General features: G+C 35.2%; 1 protein-coding gene and 1 long non-coding RNA gene across 3 annotated transcripts in view; one reads left to right on the top strand and one right to left on the bottom strand.

Moving 5' to 3' along the window:
• Positions 1 to 15952, bottom strand: part of HNF4G (hepatocyte nuclear factor 4 gamma) — a 118720-nt gene that overhangs the window by 88160 nt on the left and 14608 nt on the right. The window lies entirely within an intron of this gene.
• On the top strand, positions 4201 to 11088 carry LOC131273262 (uncharacterized). The gene is made up of 3 exons (XR_009180422.1): positions 4201 to 4249; positions 5456 to 5486; positions 9057 to 11088. It is a non-coding gene; the product is annotated as an uncharacterized lncRNA (long non-coding RNA).

Below are 15952 nucleotides of genomic sequence, written 5' to 3'. Positions count from 1 at the left end.
ATGAAAGGGGAAAACTGCTCCAATATTGAAACCACTTCATGATTTGAGCTCATTCACTGTATTCCTTTAATATCTGGCCTCTTTGGGGAAGAAGCAATATCCTTGACTGGCTATAAATTTATGAGTGTAGTTGCTTTTATGACTCTGAATGTAATAGAACCTAAGTAAATACTGATAAGTTCTCTATTCTTCTGAGAAGTTTCCACCCACATAATATTGTCCTATCATTGGAAATCCCCACAGTTTTGATAAGAACGAAGGCAAGAACTCTTTCATATATAACAGTTGTCAATTAGAATCAGAGCAACATTCATCATTTTACTTGGAAAGGCTATGGGTTTTTTAAAACCCACTTGAAGCCTATATAATGAAATTTTACCCTTATTGTCTTTTGAGCACCTCCAGCAGGTCTGGGAGGTTGATGTTGACTTTTAGTTTTATTTTAAAACAGCCTTTAACATCTTTTGCATTTACAGATTAAATGGTAAATTGAATTAAAAGAAATGCGTATTTTCTGTCATCACAGTCTTCCTACATAAATAGGCCAAGTTTGAAACTCACATGCATCCTTTCAATATAGAGATAGGTACTGTCTTCATTAATTAGTTTTGTAGGAATTTATATTAACTCTTTCAAACCACTAAGTTACCAGGTATTTCCAGGAACTCTGTGTGAATACTGTATTTAAAGAGATTTTTTTTTTTCAGATGCTGTGTACTGATTTTAAGCTTTCTATGTACCAATCGTACCAATCACAGCATGGCACAAGTTAATTAATATCCCTGAGGCCTCACAACTAAGTAGATTCTCACTGAAAAACACTCACTATGAAAAGCATAAAATGTGACTAAGGAAAAACGATGATTACTACATAACTCTCCTATTCCATGATGTATGATTTTTCCTCGATACATGAATCACTTTAAGATACTCAGCTTATGTCCCTTGAAAAGGTAATATTTTAGGGAATCATTATAGAGGTTGCCCAAAAGAGAATCTTGCAGTTCTTACATGGTTATTTTGCTATGGCTCTGAGTAAACTTTTGCTTTGGGAATTACTTTTTTTGTGTGTGGGCGGCAGGGGGTTGGGGAGAAGTATAGTTCATTAACTGGAATTTCAGACTTTACATGTTAAATGATACTAACAGGTACTCATTAAATTCTTGTTGAGTTGATTTAAACACATATATACACATATGTATATTTGAGTGCACAGTCCAGAAATGGGAAGCTTTTCCAGACTGCTGTCATTCTGGACACAAGTGTCTTGCCGTGCAGTTATCAAACTATCCATGCCTGGATAACAGGAGGTGGGACAAACATGTAAATGAACAAATGCATAAATGAACAAACTTTTTCAGCATGAACACATAAATGGATTAGTTACTTGACTTCGCATGAGGACAGAACAAAACTTCTCTTTATATGTGTAAGCATATGTAGCCAAAATTTACAGGTTGTTTACAAAAACTACTACACAAGCAACATTATGAAGTCATTACTAGAATCAATATTTTCTTATCTACAATCCTATCACCAGACAAATTGACTATTCCTCTTTTCCCTGCTTCTATTAAATTCCTGGCCATATTTTATACAATTCATTTGTTTAGCCCAGAAAAATCACAGTATTTTTCTATACAATGAATATAAAACTCTGTACGTAAATTAGGCTTCATATTCTTGACAGGCCACAGTGATCTCTCCTTTCTAATAATTCAGGACACTTCTTGAATATCATACTTACTAGAGATGCGGTCATACACCGCTTTGTGACACCTTTGAAATTACTATTTTAGCCTGTCCTCTATTAAATTCTACATATATGTTATTTACCTAGTTTGTGTGAAGTTCCTTCCTACCAGGGAAGAGGGATTATGTCTCTTTATACAATCTCACTCTATTTAAAAAGACCAGATAGATAGATGGATAGATACATACACACATCATACATACATACATACATATATACATACACAGATAGATGCAGAGGCAGATAAGCATCCTTTGAATGGATGTCAGATGAATGTGGTCACTAAAAAATAACAAAAAATAAATACGTGGGAAAATTAAAAATAACTAATATTTTTAATTGCTATATTGTGAATATAACTGCCATAGCTTATTTCATAATCTTCACCATCTAAGATAAGGACCATTACTGACCCTTAAAATATAGACTTTTAAAAATAATCAACATATTTTCTACCGATATTCTATTCATTAAATAGTAGTTAAGATATCAGAAAGTTCTTAGGAAAATAGATACAGAGGGCTTATCATTATTCTTTTTTATTTAGCTTTCCCTTTCAATCTAAAAAGCATATGTGAGATGAAGAGTGTGTTCTTAACCTTGATCTTCTTAAGATACTGAAGCAACATGAACTATGCCCCTGAATGCCAACATGTAGGTGGAGGCTATTGCTTCTTCCCACAAGAGTGCAAATTCAGTTCAATAAATGCACCACATACTGTATCAGGCATTTAGAAAACAAAGAAATTAATAAGACACAATTCCCACCTTCTAGGTACTCACTGATAGCCAGGGAACGTTTACATTTTTTTTTTTAATTGTCAAAATCAGAATTATTTCTCTAATGGTAATCATGAACATATGATTCTGCTTTCTTTTGGGAAAATGAAGCCATTGAAAAATCAGTGGGAACGTCTCCTTATTCTCAGGGTTTCCCTCATTTTGGCAGCTTTTCCTCAGAGAAAAGTAGATAAAGGTTAAATATAAACTCACAGTGGTCACAGTGTTCTTTCTCCTCCTTCCTCAGCAATCTTCTTAGTTGGGTTTTAGCTTTTTCCTCCCATTCTTAAGGCTAGACCTGGTCTTTAACTCTGCCTTGTTTCTCTGTACACGTATTAAATCATGATCTTATGCACAATGGGGGCAGCTACTATTATTATTACTGCCCAAATCTGTCTTTCTAATCCCAGCCACCTAAATCATCTCACCACTACCTGTACCATTAATACATTTTTATTTATATTTGTTTATGTTTATTTAAATGTATTGTACTCACCTGTATGTATATCTATATTTGCATATATATGTATGTACTTATATGTATATGTGTGTGTGTAGATATATATATTTTAAGTATAACTGATCCTTCATTCCACATACTGCCTCTTCACCAACTCATTTTGACAATTCCTCAGGAATGAGAATCTAATTTCTGAAGCAGTAATAGCAAGTTTTTATTTTTTTATTTTTCAAAATGTCAATTATCTAATGAGTACACTTTCCTTACTATGGTCACTGCTCATTCACTTAGTCAATCATCCCGTCTTAAGGCTCTTGAATCCAGCCCAGAGACCAAGGCAGGCCCCAGAGAAGCTGCTCTGCATCCACGGCCTCAAGCCCACCTCTGTAGCTCCTATCTCAGTTCAATTCAGCCATCAGCCTAATACCAGCTACAGCTCTCTTTGCAGGTGCTCTGCTCCGCAGATCAGGCCCTGACTCCACCAGATCTTAGGTCCTCCCTTCCCACCTCCAGAAAAGATGCTACCTCTCAATGCTCTTATGAGGAAATATTCCTTTGCTGAGCAAGACCTGAGCAGCCACCCCTGCCCCTCACCTGCACAGAGATGGCCCACGTGCCTTTGCAGATGTGTACTTTACAGCACACAGCAGAGGACCCACATAAGAGGCAAATAACACAGGCCCTTTGGAAGCCTCAACCTCCCTAAGATACCACCTTGTTTCCAAATAAGTAATAGCAAAATCTAGGAGAATCACTTCAGAGTTACACAGAATCAGATTGTAATCCAGTGTCTTTGAAGAGGCTGACAACATCATTCTCTTTCCTTAAATAATGGACCCAGAAAGATTTTCTTCAGTGGTAGAGAGAAGGATAGGCATAGAGTGTGTGGTCCATGGTGCTTCTACCGTAAGGCCAAGAGAGGAGATCCGATAAAACCACCTGAGAAGTCAAGGCAGGCAGTGGACCCTCATTCTCATCTCACTTTCTCTTAGATTATGTAGCAGGAAAGAGACGTGATTCCTGTTCATTAAAATATGCACACAGTCCCTTTACAATTGGCATGAAGTATCAGTACTGCAGATATTTGGTAAATGATTGAATGAATGAATGAGTCAATGAATCTGTTCAGAGACTTGGTAAATATTTAAACAATTTAACTCATCAAAACAGATAGTTTCTTTATTCTAGGTGGCTTTTATAAAGTGTTCATTTTCTTATCTTCAGAATACTAAGAATAGACTTCAGTTACCATCCTGGTAAGAACTGTTTTTCTTATACTTTCTAAGGCAGTAATTCATTTTAAATTAAAAGGAATTGGGCCTAAAAATAGTCCAGATAAGATAGAACATCAGACATGAATCTGAACTGGGAACTAAGTAACTCCGTAAAACAAAGAGTTACATTTTTTTCAGAGGACTATGCTTTCAGGATAAAAGGGGGGGGAGGAGTTGCTTTTTTTTTTTTTAACAACTAGAGTATATAAATCAGCAATTTCTTATGATATTCCCCTCTCTTCTTGAATAATGTCTCAGAATCAGTACATAAATGGAGGGTAAGTATTTAAAACTTTAATAGTAACTAGCTTTCGCTGCAATAGCCACGCCAGAGGTCAGGGACCCCGCTTCCTTTAACTGGGCTCCACCAGTGTGGTTGGTGTGGAACTCCTGGTGAGGCACGGCAGGACCGAACCACATACTAGTCATGCACAGTAGATACACTGATTTTCTTAAAGATTAGATTGGTAATCATAATGTAAAAGTATATAAATATCTACTAAAATATGAGTACATTTGTGAAAAAAAGAAACACATGCATCTGCTAACCATTACAAAAAGAAACACATTGATTACATACAAAAGGCATATAGGGGTACAAGAGGGTGTGATTGACTTGTGTAAGTAGTAGGGGTTTTTTGGGGGGGTATGATTTTTCTTTTGAAAGCATACCACATATATTCAAAAAGCAAAATAATTAAAAATGGAAAGCAGAAAAAATAAACTGAAAGCAAGCTAAAACAAATGAAACTAAATTATATTTCAAATGAATATCAAAATCACAGGGAAGGAAGGGAGAGAGGAAAGGAAGGAGGGAGGGAGGGTAACCCAAGTTATTTATGAATACATTATTTATCTACATTACCCTGGGGCAGTGTGGGATATTGTGGAGGGAGGAAAAGGTGCAAACAAATCCTAAACTTGTTTTAATGAGTTTGTTTATTATAATACTGTAGACAAAGCAATACTTTTTTTCTCTAAACCATTTGAGGTTTTTTTTTTATTATTATTAAGCCCTTTATTCCTTAAATTCTTCAGTATATAATAGATATATTTTCTTATATAACCACAGTGCAGTCATCAATTTCATAAATTTGCACTGATACAATATTTTTATCAAATCTACCCACCCAAATTCAAATTTTTCAGTTGATTTAATATGTCATTTTTGGCATTTTCCCCCTCCAGCAGAAGATAAGTATAGAGCAACATGCTTCAGGTAAATTTTATGTCTTTTTATCTTCTTTAAACCTGGAACACTTCTACTGCCTTACTTTGTCTTTTATGATATTGGACACTTTAGAAGAATATAGATTTCTCTCTACCTACATCTTTTTTGTTTATCTGATGCCTCCTCATGATGTTCAGGAAAAAAAAAATACAGATTGATAAATGATAGACAGATGATGGATGGGGTGAGAGAGAGGGAGAGAGAGAGAACAAAAGATAAAGCTTATGGGGTGAAATGTTAACAAGAGCATCTGGATATAGGGTATTTCGCAGAATTATTTTTATTTTGTAAGTTAGAAATTATTTCCAAATAAGTATTTTTAATAAATAAATATACGAGCTTGCTAAAACTGCTTTAAAAATGTCTTACTACATTCCTGTCAGCTACCTTTGTGAGATTGATTTACTGTAACAAAATACAGGAACAGTTTAAATATACACTATTCCTTATAGTGTTGTCATAAACCTAACTAAACTTAGGTAATTCAGACACCAAGAAGCAAGCTCATCTGTCACATTAGAAATTCTAAATATTGATATACATTACCATTATTCAAAACATCCTATAGGCAGAATTACTGCACTCATAACATTTTTTAGAAATGATTGCAGGATGACAGAAAGTTACAAGTATAATAGTGATTCTTCTTTATTAATTGCTTATAACATTCCCAATGAACAATCTGTAGAGTTTTTCTAATTTTCATTTCTCTGTACTATTACTTCTGCTGATATTCATAAAAATGTAATTTATTTTTCTAGAAATGTACTGTGACATTTCATTTTACAGTAATTCATTTGAATTGTAATTTTTTTAAAGGATGGAAATAAAAGTAAATGCTGGTTCTTTTTAATGGATAGTTTGAGAAGCATTGCCCTGATGTTTCCTTCACAGTGAAACTGCTGGGTCATAGTAGTATTGTTTAATTTCACGATTAAGTCCAAATAGCTCTCTATAGCAACTGTAGAAAGATTCACTCTCACCTTTAGAATATACAGTTCCTGTTGCTCATTAAAGCTGATATTATCATATATTTAATTCCCAGAAATGTTAAGGGTGGGAATAATATTCACCTGTAGTTTAAATTTACCTTTCCCTTATTACAGATTAATGCAAACAAGTTTACAAATATTTCTTGGCTATTCTAATTTATTTTCTGCAACATAACTATGCATGCCTTTTCTCCATTTTTCTATTATTATTTACCTTTTTCTTATTGACTAACACCAACTTTTTATATATTCTGAATTCTATACTTTGTTAGGCAATTAGGAAATGCAAATATTGTCTTCCAGTTTATTGACTGTCATTTCATTCTCTTTCAATGAATAGAGTTTTTCATTTTAATGAAATAAAATTTATCAATCTATCTCTGATTATGCTCCTTTTTCACAGTAATCCTTTCATGAAAAGAGAGTGGCAAGATATTCTTATATGTGTTATTTAAAATTAAATTGATCAATCCAATTTAAATTGATTTTTTTTGTTAACTGTGAAGTGAAATCCAGTTTTGACTTCTCCATATTCACCACCAGTTTTCCCAACACCTTTTATCCAATGGTGTATCTTTCCTCACTGATTTGCAATGCTGGCTCAGATGGCTCAAGGAACAAGTTTCCATACATGTATGGGTTATTTATGAGCTAAGCATTCTGTCCTAGAAATCTATTCCTCAGCCAATAACATGTCATGATAAATATAATAGGTTTAAAATAGATCTCGAGGGAAGCGGACGTGACTCAACTGGTAGAGTGCCTGCCTACCATATCGGAGGGTCAGGGATTCGAGACCCAGGGCCTCCTGACGTATGTGGTCAGCTGGCCCATGAGTAGAGCTGCCTTGCAAGGAGTGCTGTGCGATGCAGGGGCACCCCCACGTGGGGGTGCCCCGCACGCAAGGAGTGTGTCCTGCAAGGAAAGCCACCTCGCACGAAAAAGCACAGCCTGCCCAGGACTGGCACCACACACACAGAGAGCTTGTGCAGCAAGATGATGCAACAAAAGAGAGACACAGTTTTCTGGGAGCCGCGGAGGGTGCAAGCACACACAGAAGAACACACAGCGAATGGTCACAGAGAGTAGACAATGGAGGGGAGGGGTGGGAAGGGTAGAGAAATAAATAAAATCTTTAAAAAAATAAAATAAAACAGATCTCAAAATATGATAGGGCAAGAGCTACTTCTCTGTACTAGTTTTTCAAGAGAGAATCGGTAATTCTTGTGCTATTGATCTATTGGGTAAATTTTTAAATGAGCTACTCAATTTTCATGAAAATTCTTATTGAAACTAGATAGGAATTGTACTGAATCAAACCAATTTGAGAAAAATTATCACTTAAAAATATTGCCTTCTTAGCTATGTTTTAATGTATAATTTAATGTAGCATATTTCTCCATTTACTTAGGTGCCTTTTAATGTTTTTCAATACAATTTTATAATTTTCCACTAAAATACATTACTTTCATTTCATTGTTCTGACATACTTATAATTTTGTTGCTATTATAAGGGAAATTTTTTCTATTTTAAAATATTAACTTTTTATTAATATACAAATATCACATTTTGATTTTATAGTGAAAACTCTCACTTGTAGATTTTTTCTAAACAAAAGAAATCATATTATCTATAACAAATTAAAATTTGTTTTTTTACTCTCAAAACCTAGAAACTTTTATTTCTTTTTCTCTTCCTACTGCCATGGGTATGATCTATAGTATAATGTTGAATTGATGTGGTAAAAACAGGCATCTTTGATTTATTCTCAATTTTAATGTTTCACTATGGAGTGAGATTTCTGCTAAATATTATTGGTAGTTATACTTTGTCATTTTAAAGACTCTCTTGAATTCTTAGTTTGTTAAACTTTTTAATAAATAGATTATCAATATTGAATTTTGTAAGTTTTTTTTTCTGTAATTATAAGATGACCATATAGATTTTACCTTTAAAATCTATATGTTTGTGCTTGTTGTATCTGTTTGTTTTGTGCTCATCTTCTTTTTGGAAGCATCAGAACTGAACCTGGAAGCATCAGAACTGACCTGGCAGGGAGGTGCCTAATTGCTTGAGCCGCCACTTCTCCCGGTTTTGTTGTGTTTTTCATTGTGTTTTCCTCCTTGTGACTCTTTCCTGGGTCAGCTCATCATGCCAGCCATTGCATCAGCTCACTGTCTTCCTCATCTTCTTTAGGAGGCAGTGGGAACTGAACCTGGGACCTCCCATGTGGGAGGCAGGAGCTCAATCACTTGAGCCACATCTACTTTTCTGCATTATTTTTTAAAATCAAATCTGTATTTGTTTTACTAATATTTTGTATAGCTTTTTGCATCCATGCTTATGATTTAGACTGGCATGTTATTTTGGCTTTCTTGTCTGATTTTGGTATTGTGGTAGACTGAATTATGTACTCCAATTTAGACATATTCTTAATCACATTCCATATTTTTATGGGTGTAATTCCATTGTAAATAAGATCTCTAAAACTGTTATTTTAAATTAAAGTATGGCCCAATTGAATGAAGTTGGGTTCTAATCCAGATTACTGGTGATTTTATAAAGAAAAAGAAACCCAAGTCAGAGAAAGCCACAGGGAGGAACCAGAATTTGGAGATCATTGGGAACCAGGAAGAGAAAGGAGAGGAGATCGCCATGCAACATAAGCCAAGGAACCCCAACTATTGCTGGCAACCAGCAACAGAACATTACAGACCTTAGGAAAAAAGCATTGCCTTGCTGACACCTCATTTTTGGCCATCTCCTTGCCTCAAAACCATGAGCCAATAAATTCACATTGTTTCAGTCAACACATAGTGTGATATTTGTCATAGCAGCTCAGGAAAATGAAGACGGGGATCAACGTCATGCAAGCCTCATTTAAAAAGTTGTAGTTTTCCAAAGTGTTCCACGTTCTTAAAGAGTTCATGTAAGACTGAAATTATGTGTTCCTTAATTATTAGGTAAATGCAACTGAAAAATCATGGGGATTTGTGTTTTCTTTATGAAGAGATTTGACCATTAATACAATATTCCTTATTGGCTATTAAACTATTAAAATTTTCTATTTCATCATGTGTCAGTTTTGATAATTTATATTGTTTAAGGATATGATTAATTTTCCAATATTTTAAGTGTACAGGTATAAGGCTATTCATCATGGCTTTATATTATCATTCTAACAACTCCTGCATCATAGTTATATCACACTTTTATTACCTAAATTGTGTGTGGGTATGTATTTTAGCAATATCATTTATTTTCTTTGTTTTTCTTGAGTCACTTGGTTAAGGGGTTTCAAATCTAGGGTTTTTCTTCACTCTTTCCTTTTCATTCTCTATTGTATATTTGTTTTCTTGTTCATTAATTTATCATTATGATAACAACAGAGTCATTCTATTTCTTAGGGTTTTTTCCTGTTGTTCTGGTTCTAATTTCTTCAGTAGCATAAATAGCTCATCTATTTCAGTGTTTATTCTTACCTATTCCAGCATGTTAAGACTTTAAATCTCCCTTTTGGTTCTACTTCAGTGGTATTCCAAAAGTTTTGATATGTGCCATCTTTATGTCACTCAATTCCAAATTTCTTCCATTTATAACACACAATTACAATTATTGAATCAATGCCTGCCTTTCCTCTAGCTGAAAGCTCCATGAATACAATATTACCTAGCATATTACTGATCCTAAGAAGCATTTATTTTTAATTATGAAACATATCAGAAATAAAAGTATGAAAATAATGTATTCGTACCAGTGAAAGACTAATAGTTAATGAAGCAATTATAGAGCAACACTCAAGTAAAGAAAGAAAATATTGACTGTCCCTGAAAGTCCCATTTTTGCCCCTCTCCATTATATATCCACCTACCAGGTATATACCAGAATAATAATTAAGCATTATCCTGACCTTTTGATGATTATTCCCCTATTTCTCTTTAAAGAAAAAGCAATATTAATATTTGTGCATTATGTGAGCAAAAAGTGTTTAGATTTTCTAATTCTTGAAGTTATAAACAAGGACTTGTTATGGATTGAACTGTGTCCCCCAAACATGCTCAAGTCCTCACTCCCATTCCTATCAATGTAAACTCACTTGTAAACAGGATCTTAAACACGTTAGTAGTTAAGATGAGGTCAAACTGGATTGGGATAGGCCCTAATTCAATATGACCAGAGACCTTATAAGGAGAGGAAGCTTGGACAGAGAGAGACAACTGATGAAAGAGAGAGAATGAGAAAGAGAAAGAAACAACCATGTGACAGAGGCAAAGACTGAGCTACCGATGGCTGGCAAGTCATCACCAGAGCACTACGGGCTTCAGAAGCAGCATGGCCCTGCTGACACCTGGATTTTGTACCACTATTCTTCAAAAATGAGACAATAAATTCTTGTTGTTTAAGTCAATTAGTTTGAGGTCCTTTGTAACAGCAGCCTTGCAAACTAAGACAGGAATCATATTTAATTTATCTTGCTTCTTTCATCCAATGTCATGTTTCTCAGATTCATCCACAGGATGAATGGATGTACCTCTAGTTCATTCGTTCTACTATTTGGTATTCTACTGTATAAATAAAAAATGTTTTGTTCATTTTACCATTGATGGATATTGTTGATTTCTATGATTAGAAAAAATGTGGCTATGACTATTGTTGTTTAAGTCCCTGCTATAATTATACAGGATGCGTCTAGGGTATACCCTAGAAAAGAACTCTTGGCTTAAAATTCTGTATAAACAGAGTCAATACAAATTACTAATAAGTTATTTTATGTATATGTACATATACAATAATGTGACCATTATATAAATTTTATAAGTTTATGTCACATCATAAATTTTATAAATTTTTTCTCAATATACCCCTACTATTATCTAAATCAAAGAAGCATACAGTTAAAAATTTAACCCATTTCATAAATATATTCATTCATTCTACAAACATTTATTAAAATACCTTCCATGTGTCAGGTACTACATAAGACATGAAAATATTCTTACTTTTTTAATGTACTTAATCCTACAGGTAATTAGAGTCTGGATGCTTCTTATATGTTCAACAACACAGCCCACAACACAGAACTTCTGAAGTTAAGCTTCATTCGGGTGCTAAGAACTATAGTAAGATCATGAGTAAAATACATGGGATGTTATAAACTGTTTATAATACCATTCCAAAGAGATTACTTACTTTTGCCTCAGTTCTTACATAATAGAATATTTTTGAACATTAATTCTAAAACTAACTTTTTTCAAAAGGAAAATCACTTTAACAATAATGAAAAAAAACACACAGATTTATAATTTTTAAATCTGATTTTAGTATTGCTTTTTAAAAAATATCATTGCATTTCTTTCCCACTCCATTCTCACCACCAGGCCTGGGAATGACTTTACCTGATGGAGTTTTAACAAGTGACTATAATACTCCCAAGTACTAAAATAAACATTAATATCATTCGATCTGTGTCAGGAAGTTCAATGGTACTTAGCCAATCATTATCACAACCCATCTTATTCTTTTCACTAAACACATTTTATCTTCCAATAAATAAGAATTGGAAGAATGGAAACACTGTCTGGTCTGCACCTCAGCACATTATTAAGCTTCAAACCTTGGCTATAATTTAGGTGTCCCAGAGAGAAGATATTTATTGCCGGCACACCCTAACAAATAAAAGCTGCTTGATGACTATGCATGGAAGACCGTGTTAAAGGAATTTTTTGAGCTTACTTCCTGGTTCAGAGGTATAAGAAAGGATATAAAAGAATAATCAGATCAATTTAGAGAAAATTTTGCCATAAGGTGATCAGAACAGATAATTTACAAAAATTAAGTTCTTTAAAATTTAAGTTCATTAAAATTATTGTGCCCATACCTTTACTTAAATAAAAAGTGTGTTTTCAAACTCATGTTCACTAATGCACAGTAAAGCACAGGATTGTGTGTATGTGTGTGTGTGTGCTGTGCTTACCTAGACTATTTACATAAACTCTAAGTTAAACATAGTGCCAGGGGTAGAGTTTTATTGAGTTGGTTACCATAAACTAATACCTACCTGTCAGTCAACAGCAGGTACTCAGTGCTCCATAAGTGTGAAGTGATACACGAAGTGCAATGGGGAAACAGAGATGGGTGAAGATATCCTAGGCAGACATACTATGCAAGTAAAATCCACAAGGAGTAGAAGAGAAGAGTGCTTACAGCCAAAAATAATAACTGAAACAAAGAAAGGCTAACACTTTGGGAATATGTTTATGTGAACAAATAGTTATAAAGTTGCCTATGTGGTAAATTCACACAGAAATAAATGGAAGGATCAAAGGCAGATGGAATTTATTAAGTTTTGGCAAATATAAAAGACCAAGTTTCTAGACTCAACTCTGCTACCACTTTCCTAAATTAAGTGTTTTAATCTCTCCCTTTTTGTAAGATGAATATAATATTCTCATCAATTTACAATATGGAAATATTTCTGTGGTGTTTTAAATAGGCTTTATACCCATCAAAAATGCAATCTTAGCTGAAAATATGTATCTCTCATGACCCAGAAACTCTTCTCTTGGAAATATATCTATCAGAAATGAGGGCTCATATCTACTAAAAGACTTTCAATACGTTGATAGGAGCTTTGATTGAAATAACCCAAAACTGGAAACAACCCAAATGTCCTTCAGCAATAGCCTGGTAAATTAATTGTGGTATATCTGTCCAAATGACATACCACAGAGCAATGAGAAAGAACAGGACAATGATATGAATAACAACACTGTGGTTAAGTAGCCAAAATTAATCTCTGGGTGGGGGAGAATATTAAAAATATTTTATATTGGGCAGAGATAGTTATATGAGTATAAAAATCTAAGTGTATGTTTAAAATTAGCAAGTGTTATGTAAGCCATAACTCAATAAAACCTCTGTAATTAAAAACAAAAGCAATTCAAAAATGTGCGTCAAAAGCCAGAGAAAAGTTGACACACTAACTTGCTAAATTAGCTTCTGGAAATTAATATTAGGGAAATAAAACATTAAAAAAAAATAAAAGCCATGTTCACAGAAACACATTCATTACACAATTATGAATACTAGGAAATTATTTAAATCAAACTGTACAACAATAAGAAAATGGTTAAGTAGATTGTTATTTCAATTTAATGGAAATTTTATGCAGTATTAAAAAGATAGTTCTAAAGGCTGCTCTAATAAGAAAAAAGTTAATTCAATAACCAGTGAAGAAATAGAATTATAAATTACTCATGGTGAATAAATATAAAACATATGCATGCCCACAAACACTCATATATAAGAGTATGGATGGAAAAGTACAAAAATGAAATGTTATGTATGCTCGATTGAGTTATTTAATTTTCATTTTTAAAAACTCCCTTGAATGTTGTCACAATTCTGCTATTATAATTAAGAACAAGCACAGGGAAGCAGATGTGGCTCAAGCAGTTGGGCACCCTCCTACCATATACAAGGTCCCATGTTTAGTTCCTGGTGCCTCTTAAAGAAGATGAGCAAGACAGCAAGCTGACATGGTGAGCTCACACAATGAGGAAACGCAATGAGAGACCCAATAAGTAGGGAGCAGAGGTGGCTCAAGTGATTAGGTGCCTCCCTCCCACATGGGAGGTCCTGGGTTTGGTTCCTGGTGCCTCCTAAAAAGAAGACGAGCACACAATGAACAGACACAGAGAGCACGCTGTGAGCACAAACAAGGCGGGGGTGGGGGGAGATGCAGAGGAAAAAATAAAATACTAAAAGAAAAAGAACAAGCACACAAATATTGGGAGTTATAAACACTAATGTAAAGTATTATCTAGGTGCTACTGAACTGAATTGGGCCAGATCTAAGCAAAAAGAGGGATTTTACTATCAGATAAAATGAATGGCTAGAAAAAGACAAGGAGACAGGCACCAGTACATTAGGTTGAGATATGCAGGTATGTCAAAGGGATAAACATTCTAGGGGGAAAATCCAAATGGATGTGTATTTGGGGATAAATGTGTAAAACAAGAGGTCAAGGAGGAAAGGGCTAAACCTTAAAAGAACAAATTAAGGCAGCTGAATTGCACAGAGGGGAGTACAATGGAGCAGTTACAGGTTTAAATATCACCCCTGCTCCTAACTAGCTGTGTAATATCTCTCTATGAAAGAAGAAGAACAGAACCAGAGTCTTGTTAAGAGGACTAAACGAGTGGATGCAGGTAAAGCATTTTGAGCAGTGCTTGCTCAACCAATATGGGATCATGCTAATAGGATACATTAAAACTCATCAGAAAATACAGAGGAAAGATTAATTTAAGGGAACCCTTTCCTAAATTTAGCATTTTAAAAATGGCTTCCACACCCATAGCTTATTAAAGTTAATTTATTTGTTTGATAACAGTTTTTCTCTTCACTCAGAAATGTGACATTGACTTAATCTAGTATTCGCTGAGACCTGAATCACACAATTTTAGCTTCGTAGATGTTCAACGCGACACAGTAAGCTCCACGAGCAGTCCCTTTTGACATACATAGTGCTATTTACTTCTATATGGGCCTGAAAACTACCTTTAAGACTTGGAAGTCAGGTAACAAAATGCTTAGTAAAACATCCCGGCGGCGGGCGGGGGCAGTAGATTTGGACTGAGGACCCCCAGAGCCCTCGCGGCCTCGGCGGAAGTCTCCTCTCGCCGTGGAGAACGCCCGCTGCACGCGCACAGCCGCGCCCCGCCGGCAAACGGCGAGGGGGCACTGAGGCCCCGGACCTGCGAGGCCCCTGAGCCTCGGCGGCATTTCTTCAACGGTTTCCTTCTCTGAAATCTGTTATTGTTTTCTCCCTCGGGTCTGATATTCCGCGTTAACGGATGGATAGGCAACTTCCTGCAACCACCCCCAAACACAGACGAGACAAACAGCAGCCGTTTCCGGTCGGCCTCGCCCTCCGCACGAGGCCCTGCCTGGCGCCCGCGGGGGCGCTGTTGCGGGGCCCGGGCTTGACTCACGTGTGGGCGACACGGCAGCAGCAGCAACCACGGGCCGGCCCCGCCTCTAACCTGCAGCAAACTCTGGGGTGGGGTGGTCCGGCAGTCTGCCTGACGACTAGCTCTCGTAATTCTCCTGCCGGCTCAAGGAAGAGAATCATTTGGATACGCTACGTAAATTGCCTGTAAAGTGCCTCCTAACTAAACCTTAAAAGTAGAACATCTAGCGGCAACATCAACTCTCCAGCTGTAAACTAACCTTGGATAATCCCATCATTTAGCTCCAAGCATAATTAAGAGAGATGAGTTTTTCATTCTTATACATATAAGAAAATATTTTTCCCATAAATCTATGACAGTCTTTGGAAATGGAAATCTGATATAGCTAATCTTAAAAAAAAAAAAACAATTCGATATTAGATTGTCACAAAATGAAATAAAAAATATCCCAGATAATGAAAAGGTGGTATCCCCTGAACCTTGTCTGA

The sequence above is a fragment of the Dasypus novemcinctus genome, chromosome 14 (genome assembly GCF_030445035.2).
Source record: "Dasypus novemcinctus isolate mDasNov1 chromosome 14, mDasNov1.1.hap2, whole genome shotgun sequence".
Classification (NCBI taxonomy): domain Eukaryota; kingdom Metazoa; phylum Chordata; class Mammalia; order Cingulata; family Dasypodidae; genus Dasypus; species Dasypus novemcinctus.
The sequence above is the reverse complement of the archived record's forward strand: the minus strand, read 5'-3'. Positions and strand labels throughout refer to the sequence as shown.